We start from the raw sequence: 11,011 nt of genomic DNA on the forward strand, positions 1-11,011 counted from the left end.
ATGGGATCAGAAAAAGTACTGTAAGAATAAAACTGAATAAGCAAGGCTGATTGACACCTGGAACAGCAGCACATCATTTTGTGGCCTGTCCCCCTTGCTAAGAGCCATTAATCAGGACTGTTAGATTAACTGGATCTTGCAAATTCAGATGCTGGCTAGTGGTGTTGAGAAATCCAGAGCGCCTTTACCTTCTTACTGGTTGGCATTTCAGGAGCCAGCATGAGCATCAGCCCAACCCATTGATTTTGGAAAGCAAGAATGCCATGTTTCCCACTTTCCTTCCTGTCTGGTTCTCTCCTGAAGTCAAAGGGCAATGGAATTTTGCTGTCCTTTCTTCATGATTGCTTAGCACAAGGGTCCCCAATCCCTGGTCATTGGACCGGCGCCAAGCTACAGCATGCCAGAAACTGGTCCGCGCAAACAAGCAAAGCCCCATCCGTGAGATACAGGCAGCACACAAAACCACGCAACCGCCGATCCACAGAAAAACCTCTCTCCATGGAACCGGCCCCTGGTGCCCAAAAGGTTGGGGACCTCTGGTTTGGCAGAAGTAGTTTTGCCACTGTCCTGGATCATAATTGTTTTTCTCCCCTGACAAACAAGTGTGGTGAGGCAAGAATTGGAGCTGGGGATGCATTGGATACATTGATCACTGTAAGTTATGTGGACTTCAATTCCCAGCATGCTGGCTTGAGACTTCTGGAAACTGAAGTTCACACAACTTAAAGTTGTCAAGGTTGAGAAACATTGAGATAGAGTGTAGCTGTGTTGTCTTGTGGGCAATAATGATGAGGATGGTATGTCATGTGCAGTTCTGAGGACTTGGGAGCAGCAATGTCTACAGGAGGGATTTAAAAAAAAAAGGCTGTTATCTTGATTTTTCATTCCTTGCCTCCTTTCTGCAGATACTGCTCTTCAGTGTTGAGAATGGAGAGCATGTAGAAAGGCTTAAATTAATTCTATCAACAACAATAGGATTGTTATTTTGCTTTAAAATATGATAATCTGAGGAACATTCATTTAAAAGTTATTTTTAAAGATATTTAGAAAAACAACAGTATCAAAACTCCCCCAAAAATGAAACATTCACAAATTGATATGTTATTTTAAAGCAGGAAGGCCAACCCGCGATGTGTAACCTGCCCATAGCCTCAGTTGCATTCCGAGAAACCTGCATGCTGTGTTGTGTACTGCCAGAATCCTGGAGTAAAATACCACTTTTCCATAGTGTCCTTTTGCCCCCTGCATATGGTTAAAAATATCTGTAATGAAACCTCTCCAGAATCCCCAATCTTCAAAATATCAGTTCAGTCTATATAACGACATCACTGTATCATCAGCAATGTAGTTTTCAGAGACCATTTAAAAAAAAGAAGGAAAATTCAACTTCTGAGCCTGCTTAAGTTTTTGCACATTTTGTTCATTTATGATTTATGACTACACTGAGTCAATGTAGGAAAAACCTTTCCATCTTTGCTCTGTTGTATCATCAACATTACTTATGGAAAATCATTGAGTATACTTTAAAATGTAATGTAGAATACAATAGAAGTAATATGAAACAAAGGATATAGCAAGTAACCAGCTAAGTACAGCAGAAAACAGGATGGGTTAAAAGGGGACAATTTTAGTGCTTCTATCTTGAGTGGTCCTCAATAAGAGATTTAAACGTAAGGTTAATTTCTAGCTTTGAAAATGGGCTTTAATTGTAGCAGAATGGATCTCATGTCTTTTAGTGTCAGGATGTACAGTTTTTTTAAAGATGCAGCACAGCAGAGACCTCATTGGGGCACACATGCCTGGAAATAATGTAGTATTTAATAAATATGCATTCAATGGAATCATTCAAGTAAGAAAAAATAATTATTTTTGCACACTGTATTTACTGTGGCATAGATATTTATTCTACCAGTGTTTAATAGTACCCACTTGATTAGTATGTACTTGGCATTAAATATAAGATTTTTTAAAATTTTGTTTTACAACGATATATATTGTATATCAGTGTTCATAGCCTTCTTATAATATAAGTTAGTACTCAGGCTGGAATTTCATCTGCTGTGCAACACAAAAGACTCAGAACACTTTGCACAAGATGTCTTATTATTACCACATTTGATAGGGTGTCTCTTTGTGTCATATACAGTATTTAAGTAGCTTAGATGTACCAACATCAGTTTTTCCTGATGTGGAGATAAGCAATGGGCAAAAACTTTGATGGGATAGGCTGTGGGATAAGAAATTAGACTCCCCATCTTAGCCAGCATACATTGATAAATTCTGTTCAATATACAAAAATATGAACAAATGTAAATATGTATTAGAGTTCTTATTTTAATCTTACTGAAATTCCCCAGAGAATCTTACAGTCCTACACTTGCTAAAAGATAAAAAAAATGCACCAGTAAGACATGATTTATATTTCCATGTGCAATTTATTGATTGACAAATAGATATATTGCATTATATCATTTGAATAGAAACACATTAGAACATAGTAGGTGTCTGTGATCTGCTGAACTCTGGGATCTTTCTCACACCTATGTTAAAGTGCTTTTTTCTATGCCTTGTTACAGTAGGCAGAACATTAAGCCAGCATACTCTGTATTGTCCACATTACTGAACAAGTCCAGAAAGTAGGGCTTGTCCTTTAACTCCTGGACAAGTTAAAGAAAACTATTGGTGCCCTCTCATTAATTGTCATCAACAAGCAAGAAAAACATCTACCAATCACTCCTGGGTTGGTTTTGATGGAGGCTGGAATAGCTGGTTTAGCCATTCATTCTATTTTGAAATAGTGCTAAACTGATGTTTAAAATAAATCTCTGGGAAGACAAGCAACAGAAATAAAGGAAAAAAAACCCCACTAATTCTGGCAGGATTCATAAATGAAGTTTATCAGCAGACGCTGATCAAAATGTTGATGGTGATAGGTGCTGAAGGAAACAGCGTCCATGGAAGAAATATCTTTGCTAGAAAAGGAAACGACTATGGCTAACCTGGTTGGAACCTGGATTTAGGGAAAGATGGGTTGAGTTGAAATGAGAGAAGATCGGGAGGAGCTCCCAGTGAACCTGTAGTTTCCTATAGGAATTGTTTCAAAGCTTCTTCTTTTCCACCCACTACCCTCTTCAGCTACAACTAGTATCCTATCTCCATGCCCAAATCAAAATGACCATGGAGTATTGCTGAGCAACTGGAGGGGAAGGATGTATCCATATAACTTGAAGTGGCCAATGACAGCTAGGCAGATGCCAGCTTGACTGGATCATCAACCATCCATCAATGAGGTAACATAGTAAAGCATCTTTGTGCTGAAGTTAGAGGGATGTGGGAGAGCCTTACATGTCTGCTTCATCTGCTGTTCCAAGTACTACCTGTTAATGGAATACTTCAGCTCCTTGCTTACAATTTTATGATTCTTTATCTTCTAATCACATTTGGATGGACAATTTTTCACTGGAGAACCATGGAGGACTTCGAACTGTACAGGGCTACTGGATCTCACATTCAAAAAAGAAGACAAGTTTGCTTATTAATGTGCATATTTTTATGTAATACTTGCATAATATTTTAGTCAACTGGCCATAACAGCCTATCCCTGCTTTCAATCATATGTAATACCCTTAAACAAGTTGTATTCTAATTCTGTAGCAAATAATACAAACACAGATTCTGGGGCTACTTGAAATTAGTTAGGGAGTTCAAAACAACATAACAATCCTCAACAAGACAACAAGCAGTAATATAAATCACTGTATATGATGCGCTAAAGTATCCAAAAATAAACTAAAACTATTTTAAAATTTCCTTTTTTTCTATTTCTTCCTACTGTGCTTTTGAATATTTATCATTAAAATAACTAACAGAGTTTGATTTTTCAACAAATATATATGGAAGTTTTTGCAGTACAGTAGCAACCATTAACATCCTGAGAAAAAAACAGTAAAAGAAAGGGAAAAAACAGGCTAGAAGAAGGAAATCATAACCAGTTTTGGTTATTTTGCTTCCCATTGAGCTTCTTAGAACATTTGGCTTATATTATAGGCTAAATTGGGTGAATAGTTTGTGTATATTGAGTATATTGTAGAAATCCAGCCATTGACTTAGTATTTGTTATGTCAGTACCCCAATTATGATTGGTCTATTCTTGTTAGGGGATGAACTGTCTGATTGGTTTTGGATTATAGTGTGTGAATCCAGGCAACTATGTTTTGTTTACAAAACTATAATTTATCACAGTGCACCAACTAGGTTAATGAACCTTATTTTGGATTATAAGCTTATTGGAGCAAAGACCTCTGTTCTTATACAGCATAAAAGTAAGTAAGCAAGTAAGTAAGTACCTCTAAGTAAGCTTAGCTTGCAACAAAAATCAGTCTTGCTAGATGGCTTAGTTCCAACATATTCTAGAACAACATACTCCTGGTATATAACTCTACTCCATGACTGCTCTGAACCTTCTGATTCAAATTGGAATTCAGCTGTAGAACCTGACTGTACTATTTCTATGCTTGTGGTGGACGGCAATGCAACATGCATATTTGGAACTAAGTACATTCAATACTGTTTTCTGTCTTAATGATTGGTGATGCTCTGAGTGGAAGCAGGAAGCTGGATAATCAGCTTGAATATGATCCCAACTAAGAGTCCCAAAACAATCTGGATTTTTCCTGATACTGGAAATGGCCAAATGTATAAATAAGGAGAATATGGTTACATGTCGCCTGCATACATGTGTAGATACTGTTGAGTCCGTGGCGGGAAACAGACACGAGAAGCAGCTGGAGTTCTCAGTTTCTTTTATTCAGCGTTCAGCTTACAGGAAGATGGCTTCAGCCTCGCCCAAACGCCTCACAGCCTCTTATATAGGCAACTCCCAGGTAAATGGGTTACTTTTCCCGCGCCAGCACCCGCGCATGCGCACGGCGCTGGCGACAGCCTGTCTGGTCCCGGGCAGCTTTGCACCTGCCGGGACTGCCTGCAAACGCCCGAGCCGTTTGCAAAGGCTCGGGACATAACACCCCTTTCCCCCGGGCTAAAACTACTACCAACATACAACATTTATTTTATACGACAATTTGCTCCCCAGTGCTCCCACTGTTTACTGGCTTTTGCCTTGCCAGCACGGTTATGTAATCTTCTAGGTACTTAGGAGATTTCTTTGCTCTCTGTGACCTTCTTAGCTCTGGGTTACTGGCATAAGTCCCCTGACTGGAGGGAGGCGTGAGCCTGTTCTCTCTATTGTGCCCTTGTGTCTTCCAAGGACTGTGCCCCAATGCCTGGCCTGCTTGCTTGCCCACCGGGCTCGTCAGGCCCGGGCTTCTGTTGCTTTGTGACCTGGTTGTCCTACCTAGCTGTAGACCCTCAGGCCCCTTGAAGTGATAGCCACTGCTGGGCGTCTCTGTAGAACCTCCTAGGTCAGTCCAAGACCTGTCAGGAGGCGGTCCATTCCCTGAACCCCATTCTGTGCTCGGGCTCGTGTGGGTTTCTGTACTTTCCCAAAACTCAGGTGTTCCCTGATTTGTGCTAGGGATGTTGTAGTCGGGACTTGGCTCCTCGACTAGCTCTGTGTATGTTTGACCCCCTGTAGGATTTGGGGTAAGGTCAGGCCAACCTTGGGAATTTTGTGCCAGCTCTCTTGCGGGGAATGATTTGTTGGGATGCCCCCGGGTATCCTCCGTGACTGGAGTGCTGTGTGACGTGTGTGGAACGTGAGTATGCCCCCGGTGACTCCCTGGCTGGAGTAGGCGTGAGTGCCTGTTGTGTGGGTAAGCTCCATGACTTCCTTTTCGGAGCAATTGCGGAATCTTGGGATGGGCCGTTTGTGGCTCCCTCAGTGGAGATGGGCAGTAGCTCTTGCCCTTCCCTTTGCTACAAAGGGTCCCCCTCCCCCCCTGGAAAAGACCCAGGAGTCTCATCAGAAAAGTCCCGCCTAGAGCGGAGTTGGTCGATGTGCCGACGCAGGACACGAACGTTGTCCAGGGCTACCTCGTAGGAGAGAGGACCTGTGACCCTGGAAACAGAAGCGGGGACCCATGTATGACCAGGCCCGTAATTGCGAGCCCAAACCGGGGCACCCACAAGTAGTTGTCTAGGTGCCCTAGGATGTGAGGTAGATGAAGGCAGTCTGTCCGGATGCAACCGGTCAAGTCTAGTATTAAGTTGGCGCCCCCAACGAAGTTCAGCTGGACTTCTCCCTGTAGAAGTGGACGGTGTGGTGCGATAAGAAAGGAGAAAGTCAGCCAACCTGTGATGCCAGTCCCCGTATGTGAGTCTCTTCAAGGCGTCCTTTGCGATGCGCACCATGCGTTCAGCCATACCGTTGGTGGACGGGTGAAAAGGCGCAGACGTGGCATGACGAATCAGGTTTGCCTGTAAGAAAGCTTTGAATTCGGAGGAGGTGAATTGAGGGCCGTTGTCGGACACAATGACATCTGGCAGCCCGTGTGCAGCAAAAATCCCCCTCAGTACCTGAATAGTCTTTGCAGTGGTGGTGATGAGACAGGGACCTCAAGCCATTTTGAATGGCCTGTCAACAAGGCCCAAGAGAACTCGCCCTGAAGGGCCCATCGTAGTCATGGGGCACCCTAGACCATGGGGACTGTGTGTCCTCCCATCTATGCACAGGAGCTTGGGGCATCTCTGGGCGAGATCGTTGGCACAGGTGGCATGCATGTACCTTAGCCTCAATATCTTTATCTAAAGCAGGCCACCACAAGTGGCTGCGTGCAAGAGCCTTCATACGACCAATGCCAGGATGACCCTCGTGGAGGGATTCTAAGACCCTAGTCCTCATTGAGGTGGGAATGACAACTCTGTTTCCCCAAAGCAGACAACCCTGAGAAAGGGACAGTTCGTTTCTTTTGGACCAGAAACTCTGAAACTCAGGACTAGGGCAGTGCTCAGTCCACCCGGACAGGACCCAGGAGCGGACACGTGAAAGTGTGTGATCTGTACCTGTTTCAGCGGTAACATCCCTGGCACTAAGAGGGAGCTCGGTCACAGGATTGGATTGATAGAATGTTTACAGCTGGCGCAGGTCAGCTTCTACTACTACTGGCATAGGCACCTACTGAGGCCATCAGCATGGCCCATTTCTTTCCAAGGCCTTGTGGAGTAATGAAAATCATATGCATACAAAAAATAGACCACCTAAGCATTCTAGGGCAAATGATTTGGGGAGTCTGCTTACGTGTGGTAAACAGTCCCAGCAGAGGCTTATGGTCAGTAAAGACCGTGAAATGCCTGCCATATAGAAAATCGTGTAATTTTTTAATTCCAGCAACAACAGCCAGAGCCTCCCTGTCTATCTGAGCGTAGTTGCGCTCGGCAGAAGACAGTGTTCTGGAGTAGTATGCAATAGGAACCTGAGTTCCATCAGACCTGAGGTGACTCAGGACAGCTCCCACCCCGTAGGGGGACGCATCACAAGCGATGCACACAGGAAGAGACTCGTTGAAATGTGCAAGAACACTGTTAGAAGTGAGCAAGGCCTTGACTTCTTTAAAGCAAGCCTCATGTGCTTGTGACCACAGCCACACACTTGTTTTGTCTAGTAGCCTGTGAAGAGGCTCAGCTACAACTACCTTTATATGTGGAAGAAAAAATGTAGAAATTCAGGAGGCCACTAAGAAGCCTTAAGTTCGGCCTTTAGACTTTTTGCCTGGGTGCTTCTAAAATAGCAAGTCAGTTTGATTCAGCAGGTATGAATTCCAAGCAGCATCAATTTTTGAATCCCATAATTCAGTAAAGGGCACCCCAATCTTGCATTTGTCTTTTCTGAGCTTAAGGCCTGATTTCCTGAATCTTAACAGGACAGCCCTAAGCCTTTCAGCTAGAATGTGTGTGGAGTCTCCTGCAATCAAGACATCGTCAAATTAGGGGCAGACCCCTGGTATACCTCGTAGTGTGTTTTCCATTACGCTTTGGAAAATCCCAGGAGCGACATTCACTCCAAACTGTAGCCTTTTTACCTTAAAGGCTCCCCTGTGGGTCACAATGGTCTGAGCTATAGCAGCATCATCATCAACAGGCAGCTGTTGATATGCTTGAGCTAGGTCAAGCTTTGCAAAAACACGCCCCCCCTTGAGAGAGGCCAGGATGTGACTGACCACAGGAACAGGATAGCATGTTGCTGCAATGCCTTATTGAGTGTGCATTTGTAATCGCAGTAGCACAAATGCGAATGTCCCATTGCCTTTTAGAGCGTGACAATGGGGGTCTCCCACGGGCTGGAATCAACAGGTTCTGATTCCCTGTGTGGATTAGTTTGTCTAATTCAGTGGTCAATCTTACTTTTTAAACGCACAGGGACCCTTCTTGCTTTAAATCCTAATGGGAGTGGACAGTGGGGTCTAGCTTAAGGACACCGGTGGGTCCTTGAATGTGCCAGCTGGGGGCTGAAAACATCTGCAAAGTCTTTGCAGACTTCCTGTAGTCGAGTGTTTTGTAAGCTGTTTGAGTCCTGTGACGTTATCCACCCAGGGCCTCAAACCAATCGGTCCTATGAGATCTCTTTCGTTCACGCCCCTACTATATATAAGTCTGGACCTTCAAAACTCTTGTATTGCACGTTAAGGGTGGCCTCCCCCTTAACACACACTCTTGAGTTCTGAAAATCAGTTAATACAATATCAGAAGGCCTTAACTTGGCCTTAGTCCAACTACTGGAACAAATCTTCCTAAATGTATGCAATGAAATGATGGAAAGGGCAGACCCTGTGTCTAGTTCCATAGATACTGGAACCCCTTGTAGCTTCATGTTGAGTGACAGCTTTTTCTTCATGGGCTTGTGTGTGCCTGTCCTACAGATGCTTCTTCGCGAAGCGCAAAAACCTACCCTATTCTGGCTGGGGAGTCTGGTACCCTTCAGGCATTCTTCTTGGGGTTGTGCCTTTCGTCGGGCCAGACACACAGCTGCAATGTGCCCTTGTTTGCCGCATGCCCGGCAGGTAGCGGAGCGGAACTTGCAGTCGGTTCTCCTGTGGCGACCTCCACAGCCGATACACTTGAGCGGAGCCGAAGAGCTTCCCTTCTGGTTCTCTTCCTTCGCGGGGTGTAGACGGTCGACTTCTTCATCCGGATCCTCCTCGGAGTTTCGTCGGACGTCTTCCTGGTGCACGGACGCACCCTCTGCACTGCTTCTGATCGGCCGCATGTTCTTGACGGCGCTGCCTGCTGCTTCTTCTGCGGTGACTTCCCTTAAGGCATCTTGGAAGGATAATTCTTCCTTAGCGAAAAGTCTCTGTTGTAACTCTCGATGCCTTAACCCGCACACGAATCGGTCCCTCAGTCGTTCCTCGAGGTCCTTGAACTCGCAGGGCTTGGCGGCCTTCCGTAACGCGGCGATGTATTCCTTGGCTGACTCACCGGACCGTTGATCCCTCTGTTCGAAAGTGTGGCGCCATGAGATAACGGACACCCTGGGGTGGAAGTGCTCCTTCAGCAGCTTCTTCAGGTCTGCGTAGCTTACAGACTCTACTGGATCAGGTGCTGCAAGGTTTTCTGCAATTTCGAAGGCGTCTTGGCCACAAACGCAAAGCAGGGTGGCAGCCTTCAAGCTATCTTCCCTCACTTGGTTTGCCTTGAAGTAGTTCTCCATTCTGGATACGTAGGACTCCCACCGCTCTGGATGTGAGACGTCGAATTCCGAAAGCCTTCCGATTTTCGCCATCTTCGGATCTTCAGGAAACGGGTCTATCAGCCAGCCTACCCCCGAATGCGCACCGGATTGGCGGGCAGCTGCCGAGTCGACGCCGTTCCTCTTCCGCCGCTCAGGACTCCTTGGGTAAGCTTACACTTCTTCCTTTCAAGGTAGTGCAAGGCATCCCATCCTCGTCGCCAGTGTTGAGTCCGTGGCGGGAAAACAGACACGAGAAGCAGCTGGAGTTCTCAGTTTCTTTTATTCAGCGTTCAGCTTACAGGAAGATGGCTTCAGCCTCGCCCAAACGCCTCGCAGCCTCTTATATAGGCAACTTCCGGGTAAATGGGTTACTTTTCCCGCGCCAGCACCCGCGCATGCGCACGGCGCTGGCGACAGCCTGTCTGGTCCCGGGCAGCTTTGCACCTGCCCGGGACTGCCTGCAAACGCCCGAGCCGTTTGCAAGGCTCGGGACATAACATAGAGTATGTGCATAGACAACAAATGTATGCTTACTAGGGGTTTCTGCTTTTGTACAGTGAGTGAATCTTTCATATGCAACAAACAATAAGTCATGTGTAGCCAAATCACTCCAAGAGTCAGGTACGGTTCTGCTTCCTCTCTAAATTTTTGCAATAAGATTTCTGAACCTCTCTCAGGGACATGGCATGACATGCGTGTCGGAGCTCTTCTGCATCACCTGCTAACTATTGAATGGAGATATTTCTACCACCATATTTAGAGGGTTTAAATGGACAATACCGCTTTTAACTTATTCCTGCCACCGCAGAGACAGCTTTTATTTGTTTGCTCTACTTCTGAAATTTGGTCAGTCGCTTTCTTTGGATGCAAGCAAGAAAAGCAGGGTTGGGGAATTGGGGAAGTAGGTCTTCTGGTTGGCAGTCTTCTTAATGGCAAGAAGATTCACTTCCTTTTATGCTTTCTTACAGAGGAGTGACAGGAATTGAGTATTCAGCCACCATTTCTTTCTAGTAAAGGATGGTTGGAGATTTCTTCTTCCTGATGCCAGAAGTGTCATTGAAGGAGCTGTTCTTCTCTACAGGTTATCCTTGCTGTTTTATTCAGCAACTTTTGAAGTTACAGGAGTGCTGTCCTTCAGACATAAGATCACTGTCAATACATGGTATTCTGTTCCTGACTATTTTTTTTCTGCCCCCACCCCCCCAGAGCAGAGAAATTGGAGAGGAAGGGATTACAAGAGAGTAAGCAGGCACACAACGGAGTACACACATTGAAAGCAACGTGCTGACACTGGCAACCACTAGTGCACTCCACAACATTCCCCATTGTATGCCTGCTTACTCTCTTGCAATCCCTTCCTCTCCAATGAATATAAATATAAACATT

The sequence above is a fragment of the Crotalus tigris genome, unplaced genomic scaffold (assembly GCF_016545835.1).
Source record: "Crotalus tigris isolate CLP2741 ecotype Arizona unplaced genomic scaffold, ASM1654583v1 scf7180000019078.1875890, whole genome shotgun sequence".
NCBI lineage: Eukaryota > Metazoa > Chordata > Lepidosauria > Squamata > Viperidae > Crotalus > Crotalus tigris.